This window comes from Panicum virgatum, chromosome 1K (genome assembly GCF_016808335.1).
Source record: "Panicum virgatum strain AP13 chromosome 1K, P.virgatum_v5, whole genome shotgun sequence".
Taxonomy (NCBI): Eukaryota; Viridiplantae; Streptophyta; class Magnoliopsida; order Poales; family Poaceae; genus Panicum; species Panicum virgatum.
In genome coordinates, this window is record NC_053136.1 from 8,093,831 (window position 1) to 8,105,635 (window position 11,805).

Here is an 11,805-nt window from a genome sequence, read left to right on the forward strand (position 1 = left end):
TTGTGAACAACGTGGTGTCCACCCTCCCGATCTTGAAGCCTTGCATGATTAGGAAGTCACGAAGCCTCTCATACCAAGCCCTTGGAGCTTGTTTGAGCCCATAGAGTGCCTTGTGCAACCTATAAACATGGTTAGGATTCCTCGGATCTTCAAACCCGGGAGGTTGCTCAACATAAACAAGTTCGTTAATAACGCCATTTAAGAATGCACTTTTCACATCCATTTGATACAACTTAATGTTATGATGTGAAGAGTAAGCAAGAAGGATACGGATAGCTTCAAGTCTTGCGATCGGAGCAAAAGTTTCACCAAAATCCAAACCTTCGACTTGAGAAAACCCTTTTGCCACAAGTCTTGCTTTGTTGCGTATCACCACCCCATGTTCATCTTGCTTGTTTCGAAAGACCCACTTGGTGCCGATGATGTTCTTGTCTTTCGGAGGAGCTTCGAGGACCCAAACTTCATTGCGGGTGAAGTTGTTCAACTCATCTTGCATGGCCATCACCCAATCCGAGTCCTCAAGCGCTTCCTCTATGCTAGTGGGTTCAATACAAGAAACAAACGAGTGATATTCGCAAAATGAAGCATGTTTAGAGCGAGTTCTTACTCCCTTTGATGGACTACCAATGATTTGACCAATTGGATGATCCTTGGAGATGCGACCATGCTTCACTAGCGGTACTTGCGTGGATGCTTGTTGGGGTGGATCATGTGTGACTTATGCTTGTGGTGGAACACTTTGCTCTTCTTGTTCTTGGACTTGGTGTGTTGGCGTTGGCACATCTTCTTGAGGTTGCGTATCATCTTTTTCTTGATCTTCATCCATTTGGGGCGCCGTGGAGGTGCTTGGTGTAGTTGAGGAAGGTCCTCCCCCTTGATCATTGCCTTTATGCACCTCTTCCGGCTTGATATCCCCAATGGACATATTCTTCAAAGCTTCATCAATCTCTTCATCACCTACATTTTCATAGCCAACAACCTCCTCTTGGGAGCCATTAGATTCATCAAACTCCACATCACATGTTTCTTCAACTAACCCGGAGGTTTGATTGAATACTCTATATGCTTTGGAGTTTGATGCATAACCAAGAAAGAAACCTTCATCACATCTACTTTCAAACTTACCGAGCCTTTTCTTCTTATAGATGAAGCATTTGCAACCAAAGACTCGAAAGTAGGATATATTTGGTTTCTTCCCGGTGATGAGCTCATATGGAGTTTTCTTGAGGAGTCGGTGAGGATACACTCGGTTGGATGCATGACACGCCGTGTTGATTGCTTCCGCCCAAAACTTCTCGGACGTGCCATAATCATCCAACATTGCTCTTGCTAGGGTGATGAGTGTCTTGTTCTTTCTTTCCACCACTCCATTTTGTTGAGGCGTGTAGGTGGCGGAAAACTCATGCTTGATGCCCTCTTCATCGCACCATTCTTCAATCTTCATGTTCTTGAACTCGGTGCCGTTGTCACTCCGGATCTTCACAATTGGGGAGTTGTACTCCCTTTGAGCTCTTCTTGCAAATGTTTTGAAGAGTTCCGGAGTTTCACCCTTATCGCCTAGAAACATAACCCAAGTGTAACGTGAAAAATCATCAACGATTACTAGGCAATAGAGGTTACCACCAATGCTCTTGTATGTAGTTGGACCAAAGAGATCCATGTGTAGTAGCTCGAGCGGCTTGGAGGTAGACAGCATCGTCTTGATGGGATGATGTGTTGCAACTTGCTTCCCGGCTTGACATGCTTTACATAGCTTGTTCTTGTCAAAGGTGACGTCCTTCAAGCCGGTGATCATCCCTCTCTTGTGGGCTTTCTTGAGGTTGCTCATGCCAATATGAGCAATTCTTCTATGCCAAAGCCACCCAAGAGAAGACTTGGTGAAGAGGCATGTCATGGTGCTTGTTTGCTTTGAAGAGAAATCCACTAAATAGATGTTGCCATGCCTAAACCCCGTGAATACCATTGACTTGTCTTCTTCAAGAGTTACTACAACACCATTCTTGTCAAAGGTACACGTTAGTCCAAGATCACATAATTGAGCAATAGAAATGAGATTAAAACTAAGTGCTTCTACAAACAAGACATTAGAAATAGATAAATCTTTAGAGATTGCTATTCTACCCAAACCTAAAACCTTTCCCCTTGAGTTATCACCATAGGTGACATGTTCATGATCGCCGGGGTCTTCAAGGGAGGTGAACATGCTATCATTGCCGGTCATATGTTGAGAGCAACCGCTATCTAGTACCCAATGTTTTCCACCGACTTTGTAGTTCACCTACACACATGAGAATTCACTTTTGAGTTTTAGGAACCCAAACAAGCTTTGGGCCTTGCACATGTGTGACAAGAGCTTTTGGGACCCAAAGTTGCTTGGGGAGCTTTTTCTTTGACTCCTTAGTGAGTTTGCCAATGAATTTGGCCTTCACCTTGCCCTTCACTTTACTCAAGAGAAAATGGTTATTTTCAAACATTGAAGAGTAATTCTTTGGTAATTTAGGAAGAGGACGTGATGGTGAAGTGCACTCCCTAGTGTGGTGCCCGGTGACTTGGCAATGTTGGCAATATGATCCAACTTCCTTGATGAAGCTAATCTTGATCTCCGGAGAAGGAGTAGTAGCTATGTTTGGCTCCGGAAATGAACCAAGACCTCTCTTGCCATAGTCACGGGCATTGTTGAAGAGAATCTCTTTGTGGATGTATTCTCCTCTTGAGAGCTTCTCCACACTACTCTTGAGGCTTGCAACTTGATCCATCAATTCCTTTTCCCTAGAAGGTGCAAGCTTGGGCAAAGCATTAGTAGCATTTGCATTAATGAGTAGGTCATCACATGAAGTAGAAGCATTGACCTTCTCAATAGTTTCATGAGCAAAGTTTTCAAGACTTGGGTCAATTGCTTCATAGGCAAATTCAAGTTCTTGATACTTGTGAGCCAACTCCCTATGCTCTTGTTTAAGCTTTTTGTGGCTCTCTTCAACTTGCTTAGCAAGTACAAGTGACTCATTGTGCTTTTTGAGCAAGTCATTGTACTTGCCAAGCAAATCGGAGTGGGCAAGCTCTAACTTTGCACGAGTGCTCTCAAGAATCTTGACTTTGCCCTTTTCCCTCTTGATGACGGATGTATACTCATTAATGAGGTTAGCAAACTCATTAGGGTGAAGCTCATCATCACTATCACATACCTTAGAGTTACCTTTGGCCATGAGGCACATTGGAGGTGGAGGTAGTGATGGTTCTTCATTTGTGAGGGCGATGGTGACTATGTCTTCTTCATCACTTGAATCTTCGCTTGATGAGACATCGGTCACCCACTCTTGTTTTTCCACCAAGAAGCTTCTCTTGGTGTGCCCTTTCTTCTTTGGGAAGAGCTTGGTCTTCTTGTCATGGCTCTTTTTCTTCCCAAGTCTCTTGTTTTTGTTCTTCCTTTCTTCTTCTTCATCATCGCTTGAATCATGGCGATGCTTGCTCTTGTGATCCTTGTTTCTTTTGTCCGGCTTGGGGCAATTTGGACGGATGTGACCTTTTTCTCCACAATTGTAGCAAATTTTGTTCTTGACATCCATTGGCCGGAACATTCCCTTCTTAGAGTCAAAGTTGAACCCCTTCTTGTTGATCTTGTCATTCAAGCGGGTGAACTTTCTCATCATAAGAGCAAGCTCTCCATCATCTTCAACATCGGATGAGCTTTCATGATGATCATCTTCTTCATTGCTTGAGCTTGAATCTTGCTTGATCATCTTGAGCTTGCGGGCTTTGTTTGCCTTGGTCTTTAGAGCAATTGATTTGCTTGAAGTTGGCTCTTCGGACATACCAAGGATACTCATCTCATGAGCGCGAATTTCGCCCACAAGTTCTCCTACTTCCATTGTGTCAAGATTCTCCTTTTGAAGCATAGCATTGATGATGTTATACTTGGGCTTCGGGAGGAGCATGAGAATCTTGCGATTGATGGAGGCACTGTCAATTTTGGATATTTCAAGTGCATTAATGTCCTTGACAATGACATTCAAGCGAGAGTACATATCATTGCAATTTTCATGAGCTAGCATTTTAAAAGAATCATACTTAGCTCTAAACAAGTGATATTTTTGTTCACGGACTTTTGTGGAGCCTTCATGAATTTCAATTAGTTCTTTCCATATATCACTTGCTAAGTCCATGCCATTAACTCTAGCAAAGACTTCCTCACTAATGGCTTCGAAAATTGCATTTCTAGCCTTAGCATTCCATTTTAATTGTTCGGTGGTGGGAGTTCCGGTGAACCCGGTCTTAGTTGCCAACCATACTTCGGGGGCAATCGCATCAAGGTATGCGGCCATGCGAACTTTCCAATAGGCAAAGTTCTTGCCCTCGAAGTGAGGCGGCGAACCACCCATCTTGGCCATAGCTCTAGGCGCTGAAGCCTAATGATCCAAATGAGGAACGAGGCTCTGATACCAATTGTAAGGATCGATGGACCAAGAGGGGGGGTGAATTGGGCCTTTTTCAAATTCTAAAACAAAGTAAAGCAACCTTATCCTATGCAATGCTAGTAGGGCACCAATTCACCAACCGGATAACTAAGCTACTAACACAAGCTAAGAGAGCTAAAACAAAGTAAAGCCTAGCAAGGTAGAGCTAAGTTATGATCTCTAAGTCAAGCACATGAGTAAATTGCATGAAAGAAAATGCTTGAATAAAAGGAATGGACAAGAGACAACCGGATTTTTTTCCCGTGGTATCGATGTGTTGGCACACACCCCTAATCCACGTTGTGACACTCACAAAGAGTATTGTCACCTCCCAAGTCACCGAGACGAGGGCGCTCACTAAGAGTCTCCGTTCACCATCCCGGCGTGGTGGAGATCAAGCCACGTACAATCTTCTTCTCCGGGCTCCCACAATCCTTGGCAAGCTCCGCGAGAAACACCTCGATCACCAGGATCGCCTAGGTGATGCCAATCACCAAGAGTAACAAGCTAAGGCCTTCACTTGAGCAAGAACCGATCACTAAGAACGGATGCACACTAGCTTCTCTCTACTCAAGTCCTTAATCTTGCTTCTTGATTGATTGAATGCACAAGTATGTGAATGATGAAGCTCAAGGTGGCTCTTGACTATGGTATGAGTGTTTGGATGTTGCCTGGTGTCAAGAGTGGGCGAAATGACCCATTGGAGGGGTATATATAGGCAGCTCACACAAATAGAGCCGTTGGAGAAAAGCTGCCAGAAAACTGCGTAGCGCCGGTTAATCCAACGTACCCCCCCTTGTCATCGTCGGTTTAACCGGTGAATGTAAACTGCCTCTTCTGAAAACTAGCCGTTACAACTGGGGCAGATTAACCGACGTAGCATCGGTTTAACCGGTGAGTGTAGTTGTCCACTGAACCACTGAAAAATCAAGTCTCTGGACAACTGCACCGACGTTAACTCAAACCTATCGTCGGTTTAACCGGTGAGTACAACTTTTAAATTCCTCTGAAAAACCATCTCACTGGTCAATTGCACCGACGTCTTGATTCAAACAGCGTCGGTTAATCCGGTGAATAGAACTTGAATTTCCCTGGAAAAACCAACTCTGGACCAATGCACCGACGTTAAATTCAAACACGTCGGTTTAACCGGTGTATTGAATTTGTCCAGACTCTGCTGACTTCGTTTAACCGACGTATAGAAAATTGAGAGCGTCGGTTAAACCGGTGTATAGACTTTTTCTGATTTTGTCTTTTCTGATTTGAGTCTTGAATGAAATCCAAATATTCTTGAGATATAGTTTGAGAACCACTTATTTGAACTTCTAGAAACCTGAGTGACCATAGTGTGCATCCATTTTCAAATGATCATGTCCATGCTCAAGTTACTTAGCCTTAACCCCTCTTAATAGTGCGATCACTACAAAACTATAAAACCTATACTAACCTAAGTGTCCTTCTCAACCTTATGACACTTAGGACTAGAAAGATCCTTAGTCTTGACATAAAATTGAGTTGAATACCGAGATCGCCTTTTTGAATAATGAAATTGAGGGGCCTCTTTTGACATATGACCAAATGAGCGATAATGATCTATTAAGCTGCACAAACTCATTAGTCACAATAATGGTTGTCATTAATCACCGAAACATACCTTGAGGGCCTAGATGCTTACACATATGTTATCGAGAAATCTTAGTTTTGAACGGGCAACAACACAACTGATGCTCCAACTATATTCCAGAATAAAAGCTGTATAATGGCTCAAATGTGGAAAAGGGATGGGGAACCTAAAAAATGCTCAAGACAAGGCACACGGAAACAGTAGCCAGTAGGTAACGCATAAGCCAAGATTAATATTAAGCACTTGATAGAAACGTCCAGCGCACAACATGTGGTTGAGCATAGGAACCAGCCAAACTCTTGGCAAAGCAGAGTAAACAATCATGTAAGTTTCTGTTTAACAAGCACAAAGGCATGTCTTTCACAAACTTAGGCTAGGCAGTTAGCCGAGACGGAAATTCTGCCCTTCAGAAGAAATGTTTGAATGCTAACAAGTAAAGGTGAATTCTACAACGCTGAGGTAATTTTGACAGTCCCTGTTGCAACAGAAGACAACTAGGAATAATGCTTGCAAGCCACACTGCAAGCTTTAAATGACTGTAATCTTTTTCTTCGAACGAACCTAAATGATTGTAATTTAGTCTTTGGAAAACATAACACTACTGTATTCAGACGGATGTACTAATGGTAACCTAATCCGACCCAAAACGATTGAAGTTAGACACTGCCTGTTCACTATTCAGAATGCACAGGGAAAGGAAAGCAGAGCAGTGATTCAACATTGCAAACACTGATTTGAAGCACAGATCGAGCAAGACTGCAAGAGCATGAGTCAGTCACCTGTCCGGCGGCGAGTTCCTCACTCTGTAGATGAGCGCTGACAGCACCTCGGCCAAATCTTGACCTAGCAGAGAACCGGCGACCACGAGGCGTGACGGCAGTGGCGGGGACCGGCGATGCGTGGCGACGGCGGCTCCGCGTCCACGAGCGTGGTGGCGGCCAGCGAGTGCTGGGAGGCGTGGCGGCGGCGGCGGCCGATGAATGCGTGGTAGCGGCGGGCCGGCGAGGCGTGGCGGCAGCGGGCCGGCAAGGCTTGTCGACGGCGACGGTGGCCGGTGGAGGCGCGGCGCCGGCGAGGACCTACGACCGCCTGGCGCCGAGGCGGCCGACGGCCCGAGGGTGGCGGATGGGTGCCGGGGTCCGAGACAGGATAGGTTTACCGTGGATGTGTATCCGTTTCCAATTCATGGGCTCAATCCATTTAGAACCAAATTAGTGAGGCCCAATCCAAATCAGGCTGAACTATTCATTTCAGCATCCAACTCAAACCAAACCAATTAATATGATGAGCCCATTTACATCCAACCAAAACAAGCCCAGAGCAAATCCAATCCACTAAAATCACTTTGGCCCAAACCATTTACAGGTTGAGCGACGGATGTGACCTGGGCCAGACACGTCACGGCCCGGCTCCGTACGTGGGTTGGTCCCGTTGGTCACCCAGCTGTGCGTGCGCGTGCTCGTGGGCCGGGGATGGATGACGACTAGGAATCTTATACATCTATCTTCCGTAAGATGAGAAGGACATTAAACTTATACTGTTTGAGATTCGTGCGTAGTACATCAAGAGGATGAGATTGGAGCAGAGCAGCGCAGCGCCGCTGCGCGCATGTGCGGCTTCATGCCTGGCTGAGTGGTGTGGGGATTTCATTTAGATTTAAAACTTTAATTCTATTTTTCTTTCGAACCGTAAATATATTTTGGATTCCGTTTCAACCATGATGCTATTCAGAATTTATGCAACAAAACAAGATCACATATGCATATGTTTTAATTAATTTTAGTTTTTTCTAAAAATATCAACATTCAAAGTATACTATTGCAACATTTGAGTATATATGTTCAACATTTTGTACATACAGTTTCAACATTTTTATATAAAATGTTTAACTAGTTTATAAGAAATGTTGTATTAAGTTTGAATGAATGTTGAATTTTGTATTTTAAAATATTGATCATAGTAGTATAGAGAAAGTGATAATTATTGATGCGGCTTGAAGAGGGGAAAAAAATAAAAGAACGCCTTCCACCACCTGTACCTTCCTAACAAGTGGTGAAGTGTAAGCTGCACATGCTTACTGCATGTGCTTGCGCGATTTGACAACGCAGCACATGACTGCCTCTGATGGGCCACGACACCAACGATGATGGGCTTTGGGCTTTATAGATACGTCTGTTATCTATCTTCCGGAAGGGGTATAGGAGCCCCTGATGACAACGGGCTTGCGCAACAAAAATCAGAGCTCTCGTACGGGACCGGTCCCCAAATCTTCCTCTCCGAGACGGTCTCCAACAGCCTACCCATAAGGCTACCCAAACCCAAAACGGTTTTTCAATACATCTCTCGGATGATTATGTACCATATTTTCACTCACTTTTTTGGCGGCTCAGATTTGTTCAAGATCCATGCTGTGTTTTGAAAAATGTCAAGCACGACGTGGGCTCCTGGTTTTGTTGGCCCATTTCGGTTTTGCTACTTCTTGCAGTTTGTTAGGTTTTTCTTTGTCTTGCGTCTGTATTGGAGATTGTGTGGAGAGTGGAGCGAGTCTCTTGTTTCCTAACCCTACACAATCTCACAAGTTAGAGACTTAGAGCTGCAATCAGGTGTGAACATGAGCATGTTCTTGCTTGTCGTTGCGGCAATGGCCTGCTTAGCGGCCGTCGTTTAGGCCGGTAGTAGTACGGTCAGGGCATCGAGATGACCTAGGTTAGGGCCGCGGCAAAGTCCTAACGGTAGCTGGCCATCCACTAATTCGACCTTGTGCTTGACAAGATCGTCGGTTCCGGATTCCAATCCAAGAATGAGTATATCTCTTTGGCGACTCCGCCGGCACCATCACCCTTCTTCTACGCAAGGTTTTTGCTCCTACACATCTTCTACTGATCAAGGCTGCAATACGAAGCTGATCGATTTTGCGTATGCTACGTGTAGCTGACGTTGCCTTCGCACTTACGCACAAGAAGAGAGATCGACTACGAGTTTGTGGACAAACACCATCGGCGAGCCAGACACACTTCGCACCAACGTCTTCATCGCAGGGACAATAGGGCTGTCACGAGCAGCAGTTCTACCTCATGTTTAACTGAAACACATCCTTCCACACATCTACGTAATCCAATGGCAGCAGCAACACAACCTTAATTAATTTTGCTTCAATGAGTTCTCTATATCTCTCATACATGGTAAATTTCTTCTGTATTTTAATATCTCAAAATTATTTCAATGATATTCAGATGTTCCTGTGATATTTAGTACTTCTGTAGCTTCATTATTCTGTGATGTAGCTTCAGTTCTTCAATTTTTAATCCTCGTTAGTCCTACTTTCAGTAGCTTTTGGTCAGTTTTAGTGCTATGTCTTGTTCTTTAATTTCCTTATTGGTGTGCCCATCTTAGTGTTTTTATTGTTCTTGGTGTGTATTGAGTGCTTTCACGTAATCCGAGTGATTCTTCACTCCTTTTTCACTCGGTTTATTTCTGTGTGACTGGTGTACTTTGCACATTTGGTTGAAGAAAATGGTTCTATCACCCAATTTTTACTTTTGTTTAAGAATTAATGTGATGTTATCTCATTAGTCCAAAAAGTGATTGATAACTAAAATCAAAATCACCTAGGTGACACATAGACACTCCCCACCCAAAATGGGTCATACACAGTGAAAAACCAGCATCCGGAGCAGGCAAAGGAAGGACGCATTTTGCATAGAAGGAGAGAGACAACCCAAAAATGCGTCCTCTCTCCGTCGTCTCTCTCCTTGACCCAAATCCTTGCCTAGCTTGTGCTTGGCCAGCAGCTTGAGCTCCATCAATGCTGCCGTCGGCGCAGAGCTGCTCGGGCGGCCGCCGGCGTGACCGCCGAGTCGTTGGCGCAGCCACCGGCCAGAGCACGCGCGGGTATGTGGTGCGGCTGCCGCAGGGTCGGCAATGGCACGACAAGCGCAGGACAGGACCGGCCTGGGCGGCGGCACAAGTCGGGGCGAGAGGGCGCGGCCACGGACGGCAAGTGGCGAGCGGGACCGGCCGTGGCAGCGGGCTGGCCGGGAGGCATGCGGGGGAGCTGCTCCTCCATGGCCGCGCGGTGGAAAGAGAGAGAGGCGATGCTGGGGAAGGGAAGATTTGGGTTGCTCTCACTACTGCAAAAACTGATTAACCGAGGCGCTTTGAAAAGCCATTGGAGGAGGTCAGAGAAAAAAACCGCCTCGATTAATGCCAAGCATTAACCGAGGTGGTCATTTTTAATTAACCGATGCGGTTACAACAACCGCCTCGCAAAATATATTAACCGAGGCGGACGTCGTAACTCAACCGCCTCGATTAATCCGGCCCAGCCGGATAGCCCAAATGACCCAATTACGAACACACGTATATATACTAGTCTTTAGGGTTTCACATTCATTCTTGTCTTCTCTCTTCCTCAGCGTCACCCCCTCATCTCTCTCTCTGGACTCTTCCTGCCCTCCTCTCTCTCTCACTCTCTCTCTCTCTCGGGACTCAGGGGAGCTGAGCCTCCGCCCGTGCCGTCCCCAAATCCCGGATCGCAGCGACGTCGTCCCTGGGAGCGGCACGATGGAGGCGGCACCGCCGGCGGAGGTGACGAGGGCCAGCGCGAGCCTGGCGATGCCAGAGCCGAGCGCGAGAATCCGGCGGCGCCCCCGAACCACAACGACCGGCCCGAATCCGACAGTTGTGCGATGGCGGGCTGCCGGGGATCCCGGATCCGGCGGAGGCGCGGCCCGGTAGGCCAAATCCTGCGGCGGCGGCGGATGGGCTCGACAGCGGCGGCGGGCTCCCTCCACCACGGCGCGCGGCGGCGGGCTCCCTCGACGACCTGCCTCCAGATCCGACCGCCTCCTCCTTGCATCGGCCTCCCTCCCTACTCCCTCCTCCTGATCCAGCTGCGAGACGGGGCAGCGCTGGAGGAGCGGCGGCGGCGACCGATGGGCTCGGCGGGCCCGTGATTGGCTCACCGGGCTTTTCTCTTTTTTTTAAATTTTTTATTTGATTAACCGAGGCGGGGTTAATGCTTCATTAACCGTGACGGAAGCTCCGAGGCGTTTGCGCTGCCCGCCTCGGAAAAAGCTTTTTGCCCGCCTCGAAAAAGGCTTTTAGTAGTAGTGTCTTTTGCGTTCTCTGCTGAAGAAGGGAGAGATTTGGGTTTCGACCCATCCGGGATGCGCAACCCATACCTTCAAATGCGTCTCGCATTTAGGTCTGGACTGTTTGAGATAGCCTATTAGAGGAGTTAAGGGCTTATTGGGCCTTAGCCCATTAGGGTTAATTAGGCGCTTGCTTAGGGGAACCTCTCTATATAAGGAGAGAAGACGTATCAATCTAATCAATTAAGAGATTAGAAGGAATCGCCTTCTCCCTTGCCGGCCGGCCGTTGGCAAAGCCCGCGGGTGGCCTCTCTCGGCGCCCAAAACCCTAGCAATTGCCCCCTCTCCCTCTCTCACGATCTGCAGCCCAACAACAGCCATAACAATTTGGTATCAGAGATCAGGCCTCGATCTGCCCACTCTGCTGCCCCTGCTGCGCCGGCCATGTTCCCCACCACGGCGGCCACGGCTGTTGACGCTCCTTAGCGCCCCCGATTTGTATACCGCAAGCGCACAGTTTCATGTAGCTTTTCCCTCAGAGTATTCCCCCAAGGTTTATCAATTCACGGAACCAAAGAGACAAGAAACAATCTACTAGCATAGAGATTCCTTTGTGTTGAGATGGTGAAAAACGAAT